The sequence below is a fragment of the Schistocerca piceifrons genome, chromosome 2 (assembly GCF_021461385.2).
Source record: "Schistocerca piceifrons isolate TAMUIC-IGC-003096 chromosome 2, iqSchPice1.1, whole genome shotgun sequence".
NCBI classification, from domain to species: domain Eukaryota; kingdom Metazoa; phylum Arthropoda; class Insecta; order Orthoptera; family Acrididae; genus Schistocerca; species Schistocerca piceifrons.
In genome coordinates this window covers 447,791,717-447,816,654 of record NC_060139.1, presented here as the reverse complement: position 1 = coordinate 447,816,654, position 24,938 = coordinate 447,791,717, and the positions used below count along the sequence as shown (strand labels likewise).

At 44.4% G+C, this 24,938-nt stretch overlaps 1 protein-coding gene and 1 pseudogene across 1 annotated transcript in view; one reads left to right on the top strand and one right to left on the bottom strand.

Moving 5' to 3' along the window:
• Positions 1–24,938, bottom strand: part of LOC124775466 — a 737,529-nt gene that overhangs the window by 333,878 nt on the left and 378,713 nt on the right. The gene's annotated exons all lie outside the window — the stretch shown is intronic.
• LOC124778206 lies at positions 17,214–17,331 on the top strand (annotated as a pseudogene).

Genomic DNA, 24,938 nt, shown 5'->3' with positions numbered 1-24,938 from the left:
GCACTATCCGAAAATTACCTCGAGCAATTAAACAGAGAACCGACTCGTGGAGATAACATATTGGACCTACTGATAACAAACAGACCCGAACTTTTCGAATCTGTATGTACAGAACAGGGAATCAGTGATCATAAGGCCGTTGCAGCGTTCCTGAATATGGAAGTTAATAGGAATATAAAAAAAGGGAGGAAGGTTTATCTGTTTAGCAAGAGTAATAGAAGGCAGATTTCAGACTACCTAACAGATCAAAACGAAAATTTCTGTTCCGACACTGACAATGTTGAGTGTTTATGGAAAAAGTTCAAGGCAATCGTAAAATGCGTTTTAGACAGGTACGTGCCGAGTAAAACTGTGAGGGACGGGAAAAACCCACCGTGGTACAACAACAATGTTAGGAAACTACTGCGAAAGCAAAGAGAGCTCCACTCCAAGTTTAAACGCAGCCAAAACCTCTCAGACAAACAGAAGCTAAACGATGTCAAAGTTAGCGTAAAGAGGGCTATGCGTGAAGCGTTCATTGAATTCGAAAGTAAAATTCTATGTACCGACTTGACAGAAAATCCTAGGAAGTTCTGGTCTTACGTTAAATCAGTAAGTGGCTCGAAACAGCATATCCAGACACTACGGGATGATGATGGCATTGAAACAGAGGATGACACGCGTAAAGCTGAAATACTAAACACCTTTTTCCAAAGCTGTTTCACAGAGGAAGACCGCACTGCAGTTCCTTCTCTAAATCCTCGCACAAACGAAAAAATGGCTGACATCGAAATAAGTGTCCAAGGAATAGAAAAGCAACTGGAATCACTCAACAGAGGAAAGTCCACTGGACCTGACGGGATACCAATTCGATTCTACACAGAGTACGCGAAAGAACTTGCCCCCCTTCTAACAGCCGTGTACCGCAAGTCTCTAGAGGAACGGAGGGTTCCAAATGATTGGAAAAGAGCACAGATAGTCCCAGTCTTCAAGAAGGGTCGTCGAGCAGATGCGCAAAACTATAGACCTATATCTCTTACGTCGATCTCTTGTAGAATTTTAGAACATGTTTTTTGCTCGCGTATCATGTCATTTCTGGAAACCCAGAATCTACTATGTAGGAATCAACATGGATTCCGGAAACAGCGATCGTGTGAGACCCAACTCGCCTTATTTGTTCATGAGACCCAGAAAATATTAGATACAGGCTCCCAGGTAGATGCTATTTTTCTTGACTTCCGGAAGGCGTTCGATACAGTTCCGCACTGTCGCCTGATAAACAAAGTAAGAGCCTACGGAATATCAGACCAGCTGTGTGGCTGGATTGAAGAGTTTTTAGCAAACAGAACACAGCATGTTGTTATCAATGGAGAGACGTCTACAGACGTTAAAGTAACCTCTGGCGTGCCACAGGGGAGTGTTATGGGACCATTGCTTTTCACAATATATATAAATGACTTAGTAGATAGTGTCGGAAGTTCCATGCGGCTTTTCGCGGATGATGCTGTAGTATACAGAGAAGTTGCTGCATTAGAAAATTGTAGCGAAATACAGGAAGATCTGCAGCGGATAGGCACTTGGTGCAGGGAGTGGCAACTGACCCTTAACATAGACAAATGTAATGTATTGCGAATACATAGAAAGAAGGATCCTTTATTGTATGATTATATGATAGCGGAACAAACACTGGTAGCAGTTACTTCTGTAAAATATCTGGGAGTATGCGTGCGGAACGATTTGAAGTGGAATGATCATATAAAACTAATTGTTGGTAAGGCGGGTACCAGGTTGAGATTCATTGGGAGAGTGCTTAGAAAATGTAGTCCATCAACAAAGGAGGTGGCTTACAAAACACTCGTTCGACCTATACTTGAGTATTGCTCATCAGTGTGGGATCCGTACCAGGTCGGGTTGACGGAGGAGATAGAGAAGATCCAAAGAAGAGCGGCGCGTTTCGTCACTGGGTTATTTGGTAACCGTGATAGCGTTACGGAGATGTTTAATAAACTCAAGTGGCAGACTCTGCAAGAGAGGCGCTCTGCATCGCGGTGTAGCTTGCTCGCCAGGTTTCGAGAGGGTGCGTTTCTGGATGAGGTATCGAATATATTGCTTCCCCCTACTTATACTTCCCGAGGAGATCACGAATGTAAAATTAGAGAGATTAGAGCGCGCACGGAGGCTTTCAGACAGTCGTTCTTCCCGCGAACCATACGCGACTGGAACAGGAAAGGGAGGTAATGACAGTGGCACGTAAAGTGCCCTCCGCCACACACCGTTGGGTGGCTTGCGGAGTATCAATGTAGATGTAGATGTAGATTGTTACGTCTCTGGAGGTACGTGGCCCAGATGTCTGCCAACATATCACACAGTTCCCGTGAAGTATGGGCTTGTGGTTTGCAGGCTCGAAACTGGCATCCGAAGCGCCCCAGATATGTTTCATCGGGTTCATATCAGGGGAGTTTGGTGGCCAAGATAACAACATGAGCTCACTATCGTGTTCCTCAAACTACTATGGCACGATTGTGATATCGACAGCTATCCTGTTGGAAGATGCAGTAGACTGTCGCGGAAGACATCAAGCATAAAGCGTGCACGTTGTCCTCCATTATGTTCACGTAGCTGACAGCTGCCGTGATAACCGCGATTAGTGCCACAGCTCTCACACAAGTCCAGATGAACATCTCCCATAGCTTAACACTGCCCCCAGTGGCCTGCGTCGGTGGTACGGTGCATATTTCGAGCAGCCGTTTTTCTGGATGTCGGCATACCCGGACATGAACATCCACCTGGTGTGACAAGAAACGTGATTCGTGCTAGCAGGCGACACGCTTCTATTAATCCATAGTCCAGTCTCGATGATCTTGCGCCGACTGAAATCGTAACTGACGAAGTCTTTGGATCAACGTGGGAAAACGCAGGAGCGCCATGCTGAACGACGTGCATTGGGTGGTGTGGTCTGAAAAACTTGTGCTTGCTCTGTTCTCTGTCATCAGATCTGCCACACAGTGGACAGCTCCCGGATTTCCACGTTCTGTGACGAGGCGTGGACGTCCAACGCCTTGTCGTCCGCTAGTGATTTCCCCGTTCTTCAACGAACAGCCGATCAGCTTCGGCGTTTCCGGAAAGCTCGTCCCCGGCACCAGGCCATAACCATCTGCCCTTTGCCAGTGTCGCTTAGGCCAGTGGATTTCCCCTTTTTCGACCCGTATCGTCGATGGACTGACTTGCCATTCGCCTCTGCTCCGCTTACACATTTGCCTTTAGCATCACGTGCACACAACGACGCTAGGCAGCATTCAGTCTCTCGGCGGACAGTGCCAACTCCAGCAGTCTTCGTGATGTTTTTCCTCATCAGTTAATACCGGCTTAGTGCGTGCGCGTGTACGAAGCTGTTATTGTATGATCAAGTGTGAAGTCGATCATTTGTTCCTAACATGCTGAAATCCACTAGTCCGCCAGCAGCCTGAATCGATTGGGCATGTTACATTAGATGTGACGATAATAACTACGTATGAATTCCACCAACGGACTGTGCCCCATGCGATGTGGAGCTCCTTTCAGACCAGATGGAACACTATTTTCTGAAATGATTGTAAATATGAGAAGCACGTACGAGGGTAATCCCATAAGTAAGGTCTCCTATTTTTTATAAGTACATAGACCTGTTTATTTCCACAATGGTTTACATCAGTTTACAGCTTGAACATTTAGCTATTTTTCGACATAATCGCCATTTCTGTCGATGCATTTCTGTAGATGCTGTGGCAGTTTTTGTATGCCCATGTCATACCAGCTCGCCGCCATGCTGTTCAGAAAGTTATGAACCTCTTCTTTCACCTCGTCGTCGGAGCTGAATCGCTGGGACCACAATTAAGGCTGACAGGTATTGTCAGACTCTGAAAAAACTCAAACGAGCAATTCAGAACCGGAGAAGAGGAATGTTGAGCAAGGGCGTACACATTCTCCATGACAACGCTCGCCCACACATCGCTCGGCAAACCGTTGCTCTCCTGCAACAGTTTCAGTGAAACATAATCACCCACCCGCCCCATAGTCCTGACTTGGCTCCCAGTGACTATCACTTGTTCCCTAGGTTAAAAGAACATTTGGCCGGAAAGCGATTCAGCTCCGACGACGAGGTGAAAGAAGAGGTTCATAACTTTCTGAAGAGCATGGCGACGAGCTGGTATGACATGGGCATACAAAAACTGCCACAGCGTCTACAAAAATGCATCGACAGAAATGGTGAATATGTCTAAAAATATCTAAATGTTCAAGTTGTAAACTGATGTAAACCATTGTAGAAATAAACAGGTCTATGTACTTATAAAAAAAATAGGAGACCTTACTGTTGGGATTACCCTCGTAAAATTTGTCACAGCGATGCTGTATGTTTCCCAAGTGCGCGTGGCACACCTATTCTTGTCGTTAAACGGGCGACGATTTCAGACGTATGTACCATGAAGTTAGTTGTTGTATATATAGATTCAACGTGGGCTGCAACGTAAGCGCCATCCGGCGCAACTGAAAGAAATGACGTACTACTATAATCATTCACGATACACATTAAACGTCCCAGCAGATAACGTCGGAACTGTCACACTGATTGGAGACACGATTCTTATACAGAGAGACGGTATCGACGAAAATTTCTTGAAAATGCTGAAATACTGGATTACGGTAATAAAATTTGCTTGTGGCTGTCAGTATAAGCAAGGTCTTCCATTACTTGCCCACATTATGAACGATAAGTCATTTGAGTCAATTCTAGCAGTCAAACTGTATTTATGCATCTAAATATGATACGAGTGCATGCACCCAGTCGTAGGAAAATCAAATGACATGTACAGATTGTTGGAAATATTTTTTGGCCACCGCACCTCATCTACGAAACAAGCTATTTACTGAACTGTCGTCCGACCCATTGTTGAGTAGTGGTATTCTATCTACGATCCTTATGAAACAAGATAAATGCGAGAGATGAGTAAGACCTAACGAATACTACACGATTCATTGCTTGGTGAGAGCGAGTCTCACACATATGTTCAGTAAACTCCGATGAGATATCCTTTTTGCAGTTGCTGTCCTTCAGAGGCTCCTTTGTTTACTGGGAGAGTGTGTGACGGTGCGAACCGATGTTATTCTTCCATGTCTATACCTATCTCTACATCTACATTGTAGTGTACCGTACGCTAAGTGCCAGTCCAGTTTTGTCCTTCGTCCTCCGGTCGCAGAGGTGATGCATGAACAACTACTGTACCATCGGTACGCCTCCCTGTTACTGTGGGTAACCCTAACTATGGCATGTTTCTTGTCAGCGTGCATGATCTAGATTGCAAAAAAGAGCTTTGCACAACCTCAAGAGTTGCACAGGTTTTGTCTTCTTTCTTTTTTTTTCCTGTTTCGAAACTAGACTCTCACCAATTCCTGAGCCACAGGAAATATACGTAAAGCGACTTCTGTAATAGAGATAAAAGTAAAGCAGTGTTAAGAAAGAGAACGTGTCACTAAGTTCTAGTTACATGTGACATCGGGTTAGGCTCCATCAGTTCCATGAAACTGGACTCTCATACCAACAGTGAAAATGAACCTCCCAAGATTATCAGTACTACACAAAACGTCGAAAATTACACGAAAATATCAAAACGACCACAAATATCAAAAACTCAACTCTAGTTCATCTGATGACACCGAAGCAGTAACTTCCAGAAAACGAGCTCTAGCCCTCGCTAATCCGTCTACTTCCCCCATCACATCGTGTAAGTACATGGCGGGTACTCTTTGGAAGAACTCATCTGTCAGCCTTCCAAGCACAGAACACAGTTTCACAGTGTGTAAGATATAGGCACTGACAACTCACAGAAAATCTTAGAAATCGTGTCTAATTATGTCCAAATCACCGCAAAAAATGGTTCAAATGGCTCTGAGTACTATGGGACTTAACATCTGAGGTCATCAGTCCCCTAGACGTAGAACTACTTAAACCTAACTAACCTAAGGACATCACACACATCCATGCCCGAGGCAGGATTCGAACCTGCGACCGTAGCGGTGGCGCGGTTCCAGACTGAAGCGCCTAGAACCGCTCATCCATTGCGGCCGGCCCAAATCACCGCGTCAGAAAAATAGGTGCTCTTCTATGTTCTGAATAAATTGTTTGGATGGGACCCGTAATCAGGCAACAAATTGCAAGCTGAGTCCGCCATACGTAATGACCAGATATAAAACCACGGAAGAAGACTGAAGGGAAAACAAAGCATTATAACACTTCATCTTAAACTGGAAGGCAAGACTTTCCAGTACTTACAAAATGATGCTAACACTGTGGGGAGGCACTGAAAATCGTCGAAAACTTAACGGAGACAGTGCAACAAGATCTATTCATCTGGGCACACCGCAAAGTCGTAGATAACGATCCAACAAGATGACACTAATTATAACCAAATTAACCACACAAGTTACGTGGCAAAGTAAGTAAGTAGTGAGCTGTTCAGAGCTATTGCAACTGCGGCACGCGCATTTCCCAAAAATCTGCAAACCGTGCGCCCATCAAGCAAACGGTGGCCGGGAGACGAGTGACTCATAGCAGGCGGTGATCGAATGACTACAAAACATACATCTTCCTCCACAACTCTCTCCTTCCAAAAAAACTCTATTTGGAGTGGACTACTCAATGCTGTTGTCAGTGTGATAATCGAGAATATCCATTATTTCATGAAAAAATGGGGAACACTACATAAACTTGGCTTACAAAAAGCACCGTAACAAACAAGAGAGTCGTATTCGGATAGAAGTGTGGCGACTTCTTCCCACCCAACAGAGTGGTGGGGTGACTCAAATCCCTTGGTTGCATCAAATTTGGGAGCAAAAGCAATGGACTTCACACGCACGGCTGGGTAGAGTGTCGGTATCTGGTCCTTTGATGTCTGAACAGAATACAGGCAAGACTGTCACCCTCAACGATTCACTGCAGACTGAAGTGACGGCACGGCGCCTTCCGCTCAGGGCTAGGAGAGGCGCCGGCTCTGCTAACAAAAGCACGACGCAGGCCACAGTCTTACTGTCCAGCTGCCAGGGAACCTTTGCCATCTGTAATGAGATTCGCTGACCACTTCCTGCTACAAAGAGGACCCACAGACCACACTGAGAGAACACTTTTCCAGTGAGAAAATCGCAAACCTTTTCTCCAATCAAATGTGTCCCATACACTGCAAATAAAATTAACCACGAAATGATGACAAAAATGAGTCAATATCGCATAGCATTATGACAGTAATGTCTCAAAATGTTCAAATCCACGCGACAGGTGCGTGAGCTTCGTTTTAAGCTGCTCACTAACACTCAGAACAATCTCAGAAATCCTTTCTACATTTCCACCCCATTTAGCTATATGTTGATGGTTATTCGCGGTCACAAAATTAATAAAGGCAATCGGAAACTACTTTATTTGGGTGATGTTCACAGTATACGTAAACAAGGGAAGGTTAAGAGCAGTGATTGAGTGCCTAGCACCTGTACCATGTCCCTGTTCGATCTTCTACACAGTTTGATAAAATATTCGTTTTAACAGATAATACAGCATTCTTGACTTACGTTCAGTAATGAAGACGGAGACCTTGTACTTATAGTCACTGTTTATTAGCCAAAGTTTCAGCTCTAGCAAGTTTCAGTTCGCGCGTTCCTCACTGTTTTACAATACTACTATATTTTCACTCTCGCTAGTAAATCCCGGAAATTTTCCCAACGAAAATTACTAAAGTTTAAATGATTTCTATCTCACATTGTGCAAATGTAACAGTTAACCTTCAAAACTTGAGCCACCTAAACCTGAATGCAACGTCCTTACTGCCTTCTTATTACTCTACAATCTCTTCCTCTCAGTTATTTAATTCATATTCTTCCTCTGAAAAAGAGTTCCACATATACATTTACTTTATTTTTTATCTTTACATACATTCGGTATAATTTTGTAACACTCCAGTTTCCGCCTGCCTCCAGTCGCTAAGCTACCTAATGCCTCTATCTACTCGCACTTACGGAAAGAGGCACCCGCGCTCAAATCGCAAAACTTGCATTGACCGCACGAGAAAGCCGAACAAATGTGCATCTTTCAAAGAACTTGGCTCCCCGTAGATATCTGTTCTGATCGATGAGGATCAGTGTAGATTCTGGTAAAGACACCAGATAGCCACTTCTGACGTTGCACTTTACAATGGGAGCAAGGCTAAAGGGAGGAAGAAAACGTATCTCAGGCCACGGAAGCCTGATCTTGTTACAGGTTGCCTATCTAATTGCTTCCAGGGGCAACAAAATCTGATTTTCAATATTTCAAATGAATAGGGACTGAATTTAAAAGTTTAAAATGCTGAGATAATCTACACATCGTGAAAGGTTCAACACAGTAACACAAGCACCGTTACGAGCCAAAACATATCACCACCTGCTTAACACTCGTAACTTGTTTGTCCTTCTTTGGAACGAAATACATCACTGATTCTGCGTGTCAGGAATCCGACAGAGCCGGTCGCTGTTGCCGAGTGGTTCTAGGCGCTTTAGTCCGGAACCGCGCTGCTGCTATGGCCGCATGTTCGAATCCTGCCTCGGGCATGGATGTGTGTGATGTCCTTAGGTTAGTTAGGTTTAAGTAGTTCTAAGTCTAGGGGACTGATGACCTCAGATGTTAAGTCCCATAGTGCTCAGAGCCATTTGAACCATTTTGGAATCCGACACATCGTTGGTAGATTTGTGGAGGGATGTGACATTAGATGTCTATGCACAGATGACGTAATTCGCGTAAATAACGGGCCGCTGATTCGCGTACGAGAAGATGGCACCCGATAGCGGCCCAGATGGATTCCATAGGATTAGCATCAGGCGCATTTGGTCGCCGAGACATCAACGTGAGTTCACTATAATGCTCTTCAAACAACTGTAGCACTGTTCTGGCTCTGACACACGGACGATTATACTTCTGAAAGATGACATCGCCGTCAGTGAAGACAGCAAGCATGAAAGGATGTAGATGTTTCGCAAATGTCAGCATGTCTTCGATTATTACCACAGGTCCCATGCAAGAGCAGGAAAATACTCCCGTGGTATAATACTGCTCCCACCAGCCTGCATCCGTGAGACGCTGCACCTTTGGAACCGTCGTTCGCGTCGATGACGGCGTTTCCGGAGCCGACCGCCGACCTAGTGTTGCAAAAATGTGGTTCACCCGAAGAGCCGACACATCTCCACTGATCGACGGTCGAATCCCTATGGCCCTGTATCCACTGAAGTCGTAATTGACGATGTCGTTGCGCCGCCAACATGTGAACACCTAAGAGTGGTTTGCTGAGGAGCTCCACGTTCAACAATGTACGATGAACGGTGTGCTCCAAAACACTTGTGCGTGCACTGGCATTGTGCTCTTTCGGCAGAGATGTCACACATCACCGTCTATTCTACTTTAAAGATAAAGAAAAAATGTTTATTGTTTCCTACATTTTCGCTGTTCATGCAGCAAAACTACGGCATCAGACATGAAATTTTAATTCATTACTACTTTCCTATGAGTGACGTTCCGAAAGTAAGTTTCGTCATTGTTTTCCACACGGAAACTTTATTGACAAAACAAATACACCATGGTGTCATGATCTACACATCTAGCACTATTTTTCGACACAGTTGCCACCGACATTGAGACATTTGTCGTAGCGTACAATCAGTTTGAAGAAACCAGTCTGGTAAAACTCCGTTGCCCTGCCATGCAAGGAATAGTCGCACAGTCAGCGATGTTGACTTCATTCGTGGATGTGGAGGGACGCCCACTTTGACCGTCATCCTTTGCACTCTACCGTCCTACTCTGAACATGTGACATCAGCGACCAACCGTTTGACAAACCATGACCTCTTCACCATGCATGGTCTGTAAGCGTTCATGGACGGCGTCGAATTAATCCGATGTGTCCGCTCCTATCGGATAACAGCACCCCCTTCCATTTGCGACCACTTAGTCAGTACACGTCCATCCGCTGTCACGATATGTAATCGAATAACCTCGGGCATGCCGGTCTGCCGCAGATCTCTCTTCAGAGCTCTATCTGCGCCATTCGTCCTCTGCTAACGCCCCTTCCGTCGCTGAACCAGCAACGGGTGTGGATTCATATGGCGTTTACTTGTGTCACCTGCTGTATCATAGAGTCTTTTAAAAACAATGGCGACCCTTATTTTCCGAATCTATATTCGCAACACACTTTGCAGACAGTGAATTCACCCGTAAAATTATTTTCACGACATATACTTTAGGTGATATGATGTCACAAACATTGAGATGAGTGAAAGACTAGCTCTTGCTGAAAACGGAGCGCAGATTACGAACTTCTCATCTAGTGTTTGATAACGAGAGTACTTAGCAATTTCCAAAAAAATTTAAACATAATTTGAAAACTTTTCTAAACTTATTCTCGCTTACATACTTACCATCAAATACTTAACACATTGAGTGATTTGTAAAGTAATTTGAAGCCTGAAGTTGTTTTATGCATGGGAGCTCGATTCTTTTCAGAATCATCGGCGTGTGGATAAGATAAGAGATGGGGCGGTTCTTCTCCGCAGAATCGACGAGAAAAGGTAACATTTGGAAGAACATTGACAAGAAGAATGGGCCATATGGTGGGACTTGGAAATGTCTTCCACTGTACTTGTGGGAGCTGTAGGGCGTAGAAAGTATACAGCGTGGCTGTGATAGGAATACATACAACAAGTAATTGAGCACGTAGATTGTAAGTGCTACTTTCAGATGAAGAAGTTGGCACAGGACATCAATTCGTGGTGGGGCACACCAAACCAGTCAGAAGACAGTAGACTAGACCGCATATGAGTACAAACTTTCTGGAGGCAACCCACATTATTACATTATGTAATTGAAAGTTTATTAGTTGTAACACCAAACTGTCCAAATTATTATGTTTTTTATGTGAAACTTATGAAAGACGACATTTTAAAGTAGAAAGGCTTGTGGTCGTATCGACATATCGCTGCTGGTGTGATTATAATACCACTATTGTCTGTTCCAATTCCTTCAACTGTTCTTGATATGTAATGTAGTTATCATAAAATAGTTATTACCTTAGATATTTTGAGAAAAATGTTTTGTATTTTGTAAACCGTGCTCAGTAGCAATGTATGCAGCAGTAATCGATGTCACTTGGTAAATCACACAATAACGACCATTTAACTGTAAAATGTTAGTCACTTTTTTTAGTTACAACCACCTTATTTGTTTTACGCACATAAGTTTTAAAAAAATAAAAAAACAAAACATACGAAGTGTAAAATAAAGTTAATACATGTCGTCATCGCATGACAGATGTAACGAGAGCGCTGTAGATTGGTATGACGTACACTGAAGCCAACTGTGTTGTAACTGCAAACACGGCCTCGGTGTGAACTCAGCCTCTGAAACGAGTAGTCCATGGGACTAAGTGCATATGTAAGTGATTTTAATGTTTTAATTTACATTTACCGGTATGTATTTTGCGACTGTCGTTTAAAAGTTATACAACTGTACGTTTACTAAGGCAAACATGTTACCTTACTGTTTACATCAACACGACTACACCGCAGTTCACATTTAAGTGAACCAGTTTCACATTATTTCTCTACTATTCCACTTTCCACCAGCGCTTGGGAAAAACGAACACGTCAGTCTTTCCGTACGAACTCTGATTTATTTTATTACGACGATCATTTTTCGCTTTGTAGCTGGGTATGAATGAAATATTCAGAGTAGAAGATTCGAGATTGTCATTTGTTGAAAACATCTCGGCGCAACGAGAAACGCCTTTGTTCTAATGATTTCCACACCAACCCGCGTATCATATCAATGTAAATGGTTGTTTATATGTCCTTCAGCATTGCAGTTGCCTACACAGTGACCGAAATCTGGATATGCAATAAACATTATTTGTAACTGACTGCTGTACTCTTTACTATTCGAAAAACAAAAGAAACGGCGTGATACGTTTGCACTCTTACTTGTGCCATTCAGTTTGTCACTCTCTATCAGGCCGCCTTTTTACCTCCAAATTACTACCGAGTGTGTATCCTGTAATCAACGGCACTTTGTTTGTATGTCTCCTAGCAAGGCAGTGTTTGCCCCGTGATGTGTGGGTGTAGTGCCAGTGCGACTTGTTTATGCGGCGGTGGTGAACTCGCGGCCTCGTTTCTGAGGTGCGGTGCCGTACCGGAGAGCGGCTTCCTCGCAGCGGCGTGCATTCCAGCGGCCGGTGAAAGCTGAATGGAGAGGGCGGCTGTCGGCGGGCCAGAACAATGCGTGTCTCGGCCACGCCCTCCGCGAGTACAGCGGCGTCACGCCACACGGCGGGCAGCCCTCTACACCACACCACACAACACCCACACCTCCACCTGGCCGCCGCGCCGCGCCGCGCCGCTCCAGCGCTCTCGTGCACCGGTCGCCGCAGCTTCCCTTCTCAGCACCTGCTCCCGTCTGCGAGGAGCCGCGCGCACACTGTACAACATGCTGCCTGCAAAGTAGCAAGTGTCTCTCTACAAACCGAGTAAACTCCCATTTTTCTGGCACAGGCCGTTAAAACTTCGGTCTTCCACGAAAATTTGCTACTGTTTTGCAGTCAGAAGGGAGCTAAAATTAGATGAAAGTTAATACCTGATTAGTTATCACACTCGCATTTGCAATGTAATACAGATGATTACCGGGTTTGGCAGTTAGGCTGCCCTCTCCAGCTCTGTAGAATGCAACGAACATACAGCAAGCGCCAAGGCATCTCACTGTATGGTTACACAATCGTTTGACAGTAGAATACCTTAGCGTTTCCCGTGTTGTTGTTGTTGTTGTTGTGGTCTTCAGTCCAGAGACTGGTTTGATGCAGCTCTCCATGCTACTCTATCCTGTGCAAGCTTCTTCATCTCCCAGTACCTACTGCACCCTACATCCTTCTGCGTTTCCTGTATGTTTCTCATATATGAGGTGTTACGTCTGCCACAGACGGCCCCTGCCAGGCAGACTACACTCAAGGCACCCCTGCGTACCATATAATATACACAAGCACTTGCAGGCGCAACCAAGAGGAAAACAATTCTTCAAAACAAACAGAACTTGCTAGAGACAAATGCGAACCTTTTTCTGCAGAGGCCGCCTCACAGATACAGGGAAAGTTGAAGTACTCCGTTGGCATCCGCCGGCTTTATAAGGCCAGCGCAGCAGCAGTACAGCCCCCCCCCCCTTTCCCCAGGGCCCCCTTTTTCCTCTCCCCTCCTCCCCCCCCCCCTGAGACCCTGCACCCCATCCTTGCCTCTTTCCTTCCCACATCCCTCCCTACCTGGCCCTCTTCAGCGCGCCCCCCGCCCATCTCCCCCCTCTCTTCCCGTCCCTCCCTTCTTCCAGTCTGGCTCTGAGCACTAAGGGACTTAACATCTATGGTCATCAGTCCCCTAGAACTTAGAACTACTTAAACCTAACTAACCTAAGGACATCACACAACACCCAGCCATCACGAGGCAGAGAAAATCCCCGACCCCGCCGGGAATCGAACCCGGGAACCCGGGCGTGGGAAGCGAGAACGCTACCGCACGACCACGAGATGCGGGCTTTCTTCCAGTCTCCCTCATCTCCTTGCGCCTGGCAGACCCTCATCGTCAGTGTGCCACGCCAGTTTTGTGTTTAGTGCTGTTTCTCCTGTGCGTCACGAGGTGTGATTTTAATTGTGTACTGCCTTGAGCTTCGCTGTCATCCGTCGATACTTTCATGCTCCGGTCGTACTGTGCCTTGTGTTCTTTTAATTGTCCCAGTGTGTGGTTTTTTGTGTGCGCTACTTTTTTACGGTTTTTATCTCCACTTTACAGTCGCCCCTTTTTTTTTGTCTATTGCCTTCCATGATGTTCCCTCTTTTTTAGATCTATGTTCACCATATTCTCTCCTTTGTATATTTTTAACTGTCTTCTATTGTTTGTTCTATGTCTTTCGGCTGAAGAGCAGCGCATATGCTGCTGCCAGCCCACCCCGATGGGGAATTGAAATACAATAAAGAAAAAAAAGCAGTACAGCCAGTTCCTCGACGAGCTGGGACCAGCTCCGACAGACCTCACCGATGCTCTTGATGAATGGTCGTCTACAAGTTATTTGTTTTTGTGTGTATATATAGTGATTTTTCGAGAAGCGGAGTTCAATTTCAATAAATGACATTATACTGAGTGTTTTACAATACTGAGTATACTTCATGAGGTGTCCCATCTAACTCTACCACCTCATGTATTTTCGAAACGAAAGAAAATGTGAAAAATGCAATTAGACGTACAGTTAGCCACGGCAGACTTGTTTCCACTTTCTAAAACTCATACCTCCAGAAATACACAGATTTTAAAGGATGGCAACGGCACCACGACTTCTGCATTACTGCGCAGAGCAAGCAAGGATCGCCTAAAGCAGGCTTCAGAACAGTGCAGGCAACCCGCATTACAGTGTTACAACATTACGGCAGAAACTGTGGCATGGTTTCCATTATTTAAAGTCTAAGTATTCCAGAAAGTATAAGGTTTCGAGCAGTGAAATCAAGTCTGTCACAACTATCGGTAGCTCCAGTTTTAATTTCCCTAGAAAAAAACGTAAATTTGTGTTGAAAGTGATGCTTATTTACTTGTAGGGAATGTGCACTCCCGCCCATTGCGTGGGCACGCGACATAGGTGCATCCTGGGGAAACATTTTATTTTCTACATGAGGTGGCAGAGTTAGGTGGGACGCCATATCTATAAATACATGTACAGGGTGATCAAAAAGTCAGTATAAATTTGAAAACTTAATAAACCACGGAATAATGTACATAGAGAGGTAAAAATTGACACACATGCTTGGAATGACATGGGGTTTTATTAGAACAAAAAAAATCACATAATTTCCGACAGATGGCGCTGGACAGCAAAACGTCAGTATCTTCTATTGTGACGGGTGAGAGGGACGCCGATATGTTACAGAATCGCATCATCCCCAGCCTGGCTGATAAACACCTGCTGGAACGTACGATGTTTATGCAGGATGGCACTCCACCCAATATTGCTAGACGCGTGAAAGATCTCTTGCGCGCGTCGTTTGGTGATGATCGTGTGCTAAGCCGCCACTTTCGTTATGCTTGGCCTCCCAGGTCCCCAGACCTCAGTCCGTGCGATTATTGGCTTTGGGGTTATCTGAAGTCGCAAGTGTATCGTGATCGACCGACATCTCTCGGGATGCTGAAAGACAACATTCGACGCCAATGCCTCACCATAACTCCGGTCATGCTTTACAGTGCTGTTCACAACATTATTCCTCGGCTACATCTGTTGTTGAGGAATGATGGTGGACATATTGAACATTTCCTGTAAAGAACATCATCTTTTCTTTGTCTTACTTTGTTATGCTAATTATTGCTATTCTGATCAGATGAAGCGCCATCTGTCGGACATTTTTGAACTTTTGTATTTTTTTGGTTCTAATAAAACCCCATGTCATTCCAAGAATGTGTGTCAATTTGTACCTCTCTATCTACATTATTTCGGGATTTATTCAGTTTTCAAATTTATACTGACTTTTTGATCACCCGCTATATAGTAGTGGAAATCAGCATAAAGACAGAGTTCCAAGAAGGTAGTAATACAATGACCGAAACACACATGTATCGAATATACTATGTAAGTTGTAGATAGATATAAGACGTAATCAATGATGACGGATTACATAGTTTCTTTCATAGCACGAATAACAAAATAAGGCGTTTGCATATCCTGGATGGAAATTAGCGTAAAAGCATTCATTGTCCTGTTGTGTTATTGCAGTGTTAGTACTTTGTTCAACTTCCGTTCTTCTTAATTACCTCGAAAATTTTCTTCAGCATTGATTTTGGTATGGTTTGTAGTTCTAGCAGTGAAACGGAAGCCCTCGCTTTTCGTGCCGATTTTTTAGCTCACATACGGCCTCAAATTGCCTTCCATTACGATAAACACTCCTCGCGAGTATTCCCCCAACTGATTTCCACGGAGTTTACATACGGACTACGTGCAGGCCAGGGCAAGGCCTCGAGATCTTTATCTTCAAAGAGCTTTTTGGCTGTAGCAGAAACATAAAGATGCATTACATTTTTGAAACATTAAACTTTGGTCCCCATGGTTCTCATATATTCGAATCAGTTCCTTCTGTAGCATCTCAGTGTACATGTCAGAGTTCACTCTAGTGTTCAGTCAAGCAGTGCGTGACTTTAGCGCAGGAGGCTGCCTCAATAGTAACACTTCCAACATCAAAATTTCTGCTCATTCTTACCTGCTGCTCTGTTCTCAGATCATGCCAATAATATTGAAATCCATCCTGTCCACCCAAACTGAACTTATTCTCATCAGTGAAGATCATTTTATCCTTATTTATGGATTTTTCCGTCACTTCTTAATAGAAAAATTCCATATTGAGTGTTGAGATTTTTATTTGTATAAATTAGTTTTCAGCTTATTAGGCCATCTTCAGATAACTACTGGTTATTGTTTACAAGGAGCTTCTGTTCTTACGAACTAAGCATTCTGGACTAAGATACAACGCACTTACATACGATCTTTAGTTGTGGTATTATCTTTGGAATTGTCAAATGGGTCTTTTGACTTTTTGTTCTGTAAAACCGTTCTTTAACATAATAAATCACATTTTATGGTATGCCAGTACCATGTGTGACAACAATTAGAATTATTTAGAATACACATTATTACATAATTACAATTTTTTGGTATTTGTTGTGAACAGTTGCACTGGACACTCATTGCTGGTTGAACAACAGTGATGTTTTCATTGGGGGGTTACATTTTGTTATCAGCAAAATTGTGCATTAATATATACCAAGTATTACATTGCTACAGTTGAGTTACAGTTAGAAATGTAAACACATAAGAGATATTACATTATATTGGGGTGTGAATTTGTTTGCTACTGGGACACTTTGTGGTTAGTAGCAAGTTTACTTTATTTTGTTAAGTTTAAGAGTGGTAATGTGATCAGTTGCAATTGTTCATTTAGAACCAGCTGTAATATCCCTGACTGGCTAGCTTCAATGCTAAGCAACTCAGACAAGGCGCAACGTATCGAATTTTTTTCGCAAGTATGATCGCTCAGCATAATCCCCCCCCCCCCCTGCAACACCCTTGTAATTTTTCCAGACCGCTTCTGAGCACTACACTTTTATCTGACATCAGTCCTCGTGATGCCAACGGCCTTGCCACAGTGGTAACACCGCTTCCCGTCAGATCATCGAAGTTAAGCGCTGTCGGGCTGGGCTAGTACTTGGATGGATGACCATCCGGTCTGCCGAGCGTTGTTGGCAAGCGGGGTGCACTCAGCCCTTGTGAGGCAAACTGAGGAGCTACTTGATTCATAAGTAGCCGCTCCGGTCTCGGAAACTGACATACGGCCGGGAGAGCGATGTGCTGACCACACACCCCTCCATATCCGCATCCAGTGATGCCTGTGGGCTGAGGATGACATGGCGACCGGCCGGTACCTTTGGGCCTTCATAACCTGTGCGGGAGGAAAGATTAGTCCTCATGATCATACTGACTGGGGCATCTCAAAAATGAAGGGCACAGAATTCCCGTTGAAGAACTGGAGTAACAGGGGACTGAGTTGAAATGAACTTGGAGGCCAAGTTATAGCCCCTGCTAGACCTGTCCAACTTGTACAACACTGACGCGTACAGTGTCGTCCTACACCAGTAGCTTTAGCTCAATAACATTTCTTTTCATTTGGCTCTTCTGTCTGGAACAAGTCTTTCAATTGGACGCCACTTCGGCGACTTGCGTGTCCCTAACCTGCTCCACTTACCCAAATGGGGAAAGGAGACTTACAGTGCTTCGTTGAATCTGAACCACGTGTCGTTTCTGGCGACTCATCACATCGTTCTGAGGTAACGGCTACGCAGACTCAAGAATTCGAGATACGGCCGGGATTCGACGCCGCGACCTCCTGGTTTCCAGTCAAGCGCTTTACCGCTAGACCACCAGGTCCGACTAGCTGCATTAGATGGGGACTTAATACATAGAGAAGCTTAAATCCCGAATACATTTGCGATAACTGGGACAAAACCTCCGTGAAGTTGTTGGTGGCCTGTATATCTTATCAGATGGCTCATTTGCAGACCCTTGCTTCCTGGAACGTTTTTACTTCCGTTATCGTGTCAGTTTTCGTTGTTAATTATGACGCATCTTATATATTAGCCACCTCACCATTGGGTGAGGCGGCTAAGATAGACGTTCCCGAACGCATGCAGAACGAATAAATATATTGAACTGTGGGTTTCACTGAGTTACGGACCACTCTTTGCCTTAGGACAAACTCGATCCTTGTCGGCATTCTCGCGGCCAGGTAGTGAACGCTCAAGCATCGTGAGAGGTGCCGTGGGGACAGGCACAGCATCGCTGCACCGGCACCGAAGTTGCGAGAGAACCGTGCCGCCATCCATATGAATTATTTTGAGAACACAATAGAATACCTAACTCACAGTGGTTGGACTATGATCTGATCTCTGCGCCTTTCCAATAAGAACAGAATATTTTTAATCATTGTGTCACCTCTCACGATAAATGGGACCGGTCTTCATCGCGTAACTGAAAGGCAGTGAATAGAGCACTGCAATGCATCTTACTTTCCTATTTTCTGTTTTTGTTTTTCAGTTCCATGAACACAACTTCATTTATTTGTTTTGTGTTATCTGCGCAGATATTGACAGCACGCGACAAGAAAATTAACTAACGTCAAAAGAATAGATCAATCTGCTCAGCTCACGTTTCTCGGGCTTCTTGATTCTTTTTTTTTCCTTTGCACACGCATTTTTCTGTGTGTCCTGTCTTGACTTCTACTTCTTAACGTCAGTTTTGGTCTTCCTAACTCTCCGTTGGTCACCTCAGTGGTCTTCGACCCCAAGATCGAACACAGTTTATGTCTTTTGGGGAATACGAAGTGTAGTCCTTTCTAAGTGCTTTATCGTTTTGTATTACTGCCCTGTCGGCATTATCTAAAACATAGTATTTTTAATTCTGAGTTTACTTCTATTTCTCTTTCCCGTCTCTGTATACGCAGTTGTTTTCTGTGTCCTCTTTCGTCCTCTGTCCTTGGGCTCCATGTATCCTCTCCTCACTGTACAGCAGGAGTGCACCAACCGCGGCCCGCCATCGGTCGGATAGTAGCTCGCACCTCACCGTTCGCTCTTGTAATTTTTGGTTCTCGTCTTTGATTTACTACCAGAAAGCAGGTAATGTTGCTGTGAAAATACATTGTTGTAATTATATTTGTTAAATAAGATCAACATTTTTTAAACAAATGTGATGTAATTTAATGAGGATTGGTCATAGTGAGTGACCTGCGGTCAGGAGTACTGGTAAGTCTGTACACACGCTCTGTAGAGTATTAATTCCATAGTTGTTCAAATTTCTTCAGATTTTCTTCTTGCTTAATTTTTTTAATTTTTCAAAAAATTTCGACTGTCGTAACTGAATTTTCATACTTTATTTCCGACCGTTACCTTCTGCTGGCAAAATGAAGCGTACATAGTACAGGCCTAATTACACGGTCCAGCCAAATTAAAGTGCCCATCGCTTATGTTCGACGTCAGTGGGCAATAACCACTCGCAGACGGCATGTGGGGGTACCAAGAAAATGGTTTATAAATTGTATCGGGAGGGGCCGGGGGAGGAGGGGGGGGTGAGGGCGGAAAGCAGTGTAGTCATTGTCATAATGCACAAACAGACCGATTTATCTGACAGTCATACATCATACATTGGCCTTCGGGACAACGGTGGAAACATTTTCGAAACGGCTAAGTTTGTAAACTGTTTGCAGGCCGCTATGGTTAAAGTACACCGTGCAAGGCAAAATGGTGGTCTCCAAAACCGACACTGAGGCAACTGTGGTGCACCATACGTCATAGATGCAGGGATGAACGACAGCCGTGGGGATGTGTACGGGCGAATAGACGGCAACTGTTGGGGAACTGACCGCCCAGATGCACAAAGTGGCTACCAACAGTGTCTCCTCAACGACCATTTAGCGAATGTTGCTCTTTATGAGCCTCCGTGTCAGGCGCCTGTTACATGCAGCCATGCTGAGTGTTGTTCAACGGCGACGAAGGCTGGAATTTACACGCCAGTACCGCAGCTTGATGTCCACTGACAGGTGACAGGTGGCCTTTTCGAATGAATGACGATCCATGCTCCATTGGCTTGAAACGTCTGAAAGCTACCACGCTGCAGCAATCGTCGGAAGTTGAGGCGCAGCGCCGTATAACTATCCTGCCTTGGAGGCGGTTAAGTGGGGGATGTGTCTCAGAGCTGGATAGTGACAGATGGTGACGTGAGACTGGACGCACACGTAGTTTATGTATCAGCCGATAGAGGACAATATTGGATAGGGGACTCATTTAGTTTCGATTGTGCCCACTAGAGTGCACTAAAGTAATAGAATGTTTTTCATAATCTGTTCTAGTAATTTCATAAAGTGTTATTATGTCTTTTTGTGTATGTAAAATGTTATAAATGTGTTTTAGCAGTATGAATGATGCGTGAGTGTGGTTTAAGGTTAATATGAAGATAATTGTTTAACGAGTTATGTAGTAGGATTTAGTGTGGGAACATTTCGAAGAAGTATGGATATGAACAAAGTGGATTTTTGTAGAATAGATTTGTAAAGTAAGTTTATGGTAAAGAGAAAGTTAATTCAGGTATAAATAACAGTAGTAAATAACTTTATGCATAAACAAAACTTCAGCATATTAGATAATTACGTCGGTAAAAAGTGCAGTAGTTAGGTTTACTATTTTGCGATTGGTTATTGATGAAAAGCGCGGATTGACGCGGGAGAATGTTGTTTTGCTATTGGCTGTTGAGTAAACTGACCAATGGTAAAGCAATATTCTTCGCGCGCCTTTCTCTGCTGGTAGAGAAGACTGAGAGTATTCTAAAGAAGAGTCGAGGCCTAGCCATGAAAGAGATCGGACGTGTGCAGTAGTAGTTCCGATTAAAATGATAAGTTGCCGGATCTAGCAGTGTTTCATACATCAAAAGTGTTGGAAAGTGACGGCATAATTGTTCCGATGTGTGTAGAAATTTCGGAACTTTTAAGTGCATTTTGTGACGAGGAAAGACATATTCCGCGTGGCGTATTGAGCAGGTCGGTGGCTAAAAACTGTGACTGCATTTGGTACCGACAGACTTAATATTTGGCGAGCGTTCTCAATCAAAAACAATTAGTATTTTTGTAGCTATTACGTTTTCGGGAGATGCAACACCATAAACTTGCTAACGTGAGTGAAAGGGATTGTGAGTGACTGTTAAGACTAGCACGGGCTTGGCAGTGATTAATTGAGGACAAAATTTCCAACCTTTCATTTCGTGCTTCTCCCGAAACGTAGATTAGTGACTTTAATTGCAGCCTGGTTCACGTCGAACTACAGTAGGTTTCACTCGGCTTTCCTACTGATGAGCTGCTGAGGTGCAGGTTCGTCGTAAAGGGACGGAAAGAACCGCGCCGCCGCAAAGGGTCCAGGATGAAGGAGACAGTGTTATGGTATGAGGACTGGATCCGCGGCCCCTGGTTGGTGTCGTCGTTATGGAAGACACAATGGATTAACACAAGTGCGCATCTATTTTTGGGGATCACGTCCATACCTACGTGTAATTTGTTTTTTCCTTGGCACACTTGCATGTACAGCAAGACAATGGAACGTGTCACACAGCTGATAGATTACGTGCATGATTCGGAGAGCACCGTACTCACCTGACAGCTAAACTCCCTGAATTTACCGCCTAATGCTTGTTCTGGCCGTTCGGGCCATGGCTTCCTAGAAACCTCTCGCAACTAGCTACGGGACTGGAGTAGACATGGCTCCACATTCCTATCTGTATCTTCCACAACTCATTGACTCTTCTCCTGTACGCCCGCGCTGAGAAAGTGGCTGTTCATGCTTTTGACAGGATGCCAATGTGACTGGACCGTGTGTCAGTATAATTTTTTTCATGATGCCCGATGTCCTCCTTTAAGAATCGTCTAGAACTTGTTAATTCCATTTTGCTGTTGTTGTACAATTTTAGCGTCTTTCCGTTTCATTGCACGATTCCTTCACGTGGTGTACACTTCTTCCAGAAACGCGCTGACATAAGCGAGTCCCAGGGCTGGCGGCCTCGTGGCGGTCGCTGAGTGGAGCAGAGTGGGGTGGCAGGTGTGGCGGCGGCACCCGCCGTCGCGCCGCGCCGCGCCGCGTGGCAGAGGTTCGCAATTACGCGGTCCGCGTGATTTACGCCGCGCCCTCGGAAGGCCTCCATAAACACTGGGAACGGGCGCGGCGCTACAAGTGATTTAGGGGCCTTTTATAGCTGCCACGAATGCATCAGGGCATCTTGTAACCACTATTGCGCTCTCTGTATCTGCCGGAAAGGGCCGGTATTAGTTCTTATTACTGTCCGTACGCTCGTTGATTCGAACTGATAAGGAGACGGATAAATATATAACAGAGCCAGACTAAAACCTTCTGCCGGATAGGAAGAGTATGTACGTCGAAGTCTAAATGACAGATTATGAGAATCACTCCAAAGAAAAAGCCACGAAGACATAATAATTACCGCTCAAGAGTTTAATCTGATTATACCGTTCCGTAATAATTCAGTTGTTACTGACGTAGAAGAAAATAAAACAACGCTCAACAGTTTAGCTCAACAGTTTCGTAATTTCTAGTTCGATACGGAAGAACATCCGTTGTACGCAATGCGGTCAAAACTTCCCGTTCACACGTGCCTGTACGTTGCAAGATGCCAGTTTCGTAAATAGCTGTGTGTAGCGCCACCTATCGTTACTACCGCAGCTGGGAACATTCTGTGAAGACTCAGCACGAAAGTGTGAAACATTGATAGCATGACTTCTCTCATTCTTCCTCAAGCATGAGAAATATCCGTTGCAGCATTATTAAGGACGCAACCGAGATACGAGTGCGGATGAATCGTGTTAATCCAGATAAAGTTTTTGCCCTCAGCGCTGGTTGCTAACCAATCTTTGAAGCATGTGGACAGCGATGGATAGTGGATGCGAGTTGCCAGCTACGTAAAAAGTCGACGGACAGCTGCTGAACTGGAGAGGTCTTTGCGAGATTTAAATGCCAGCCACCGGAACCTGCCGTATACAAGGATGCATAGAGTTACTTAAAGAAACTCAGGGAGTGTATTCAGTGAAACAGCATCTTCAGAATGGGTAATCAAATCACTACATGTCATCACAGGGATCGATGCTGGACATGGTCTTGTTATGTATAAATGATCTTCCAAAATGTATCCAAGATGTAAAAGTACTTCTCTTTGCTTAAGATGCAAGTGTTATAATGAAGCCCATAGGAGTAACATCAACATCCGAAATGTAAATAATATTTTCTTGAAAATTAATTACTGGTTCTCTGCAAATAGACTACCACTCTGTTTGGATAAAACACAGTGCAAGCAATACAGTACGGCGCAAGGCCTTGTCAGTCACCATTAGAAATAATGGATGCGAATAAATCAGTAAGTAAAACAATATATCCTAAATTCTTAGGCGTTTATTTGGGTAAGAACTTGATGTTATACATTACAGAACTCCAACGTCTTAGTTCCGTAACTTTTTTGCCTTATTGATAATATCAGATTTTGGAGATGAAAGTCTCAACAAGTTGACTTACTTTTTCTACTTTCAGTCATTAATATATGATGGTATTACATTGCCGGAAAACACCCCACTGAAGAAGAAAATGTTTGTTGCACGGAGGTGTGCCGTAAGGATGTAATGTCCATTCAAAAATCGCTTCTAGATAGTTGAACATACTGGCAGCAGATTCATAGTACACTTACTCCTTTACTGCAATGGGATTGTTTTTTTTAAGAACATTTGAAATTAATTACGAGTTCTTTGGCACTCTTAAAATTTCTATCAATAACTACGCGATCTAGTACTGTTTATTAACCCCGCGCGGTCTAACGCGTTGCTTCCCGAGCGAGAAGGTGTACCGGTCCTCGGCACGAATCCGCTCGGCGGATTAGTGTCGAAGTCAGGCGTGCCAGCCAACCTATGGATGGTTTTTAAGGCGGTTTTCCATCTGCCTCGGCGAATGTGGGCTGGTATCCCTTATTCCGCCTCACTCATACTATGTCGGTAATTGCTGCGCAAACACTGTCTCCACATATGCGTACACCATAATTACTCTACCACGCAAACACTCGTCTGGTATGAGAAGTTTCCGGGGGGGGGGGGGGGGGGGCGGGAGGCGCTGGGGGCCGAACCGCACAATAACCCTGGGTTCGGTGTGGGGCGGCGCTTGTGTGGGTGGACTGCTGTGGCCTGTTGTGGGGCTGTGTACCACTGAGGGCTCCGATGGCACGAAGCGGTCCCCAGTTCAATACAGAATAGTGTTTATTATGTTTATTTCTGGATTCATTTATGAAATAATAATCGAAATTCATTTGTCAAGAAAAATTATAAATCCTTTGGAATATTGTTATTGCTGCAGAGTAAGCATGCCGGCGGCCGGCCGGTTTGGCCGAGCGGTTCTGCGCGCTTCCGTCCGGAACCGCGAGACTGCTACGGTCGCAGGTTCGAATCCTGCCTCGGGCATGGATGTGTGTGATGTCCTTAGGCTAGTTAGGTTTAAGTAGTTCTAAATTCTAGGGGACTGGTGACCTCAGATGTTAAGTCCCATAGTGCTCAGAGCCATTTGAAGCATTTTTGAAGTAAGCATGCCTCTGATGTGATTGGACGTATTTTTGTATTTTGGGCGGACGATGTCAAGTCAACCATGAAGACCTAAAATGTAAGAATTTTCAAAAATCAGACCCCTAGACAAGAAGAACTGGTGCCAACTCTACACGAAAAGCTAAGTAAACTAGAAAGTGTATTGCAATCTTCGCTCCTCTCAAACTTCTCATA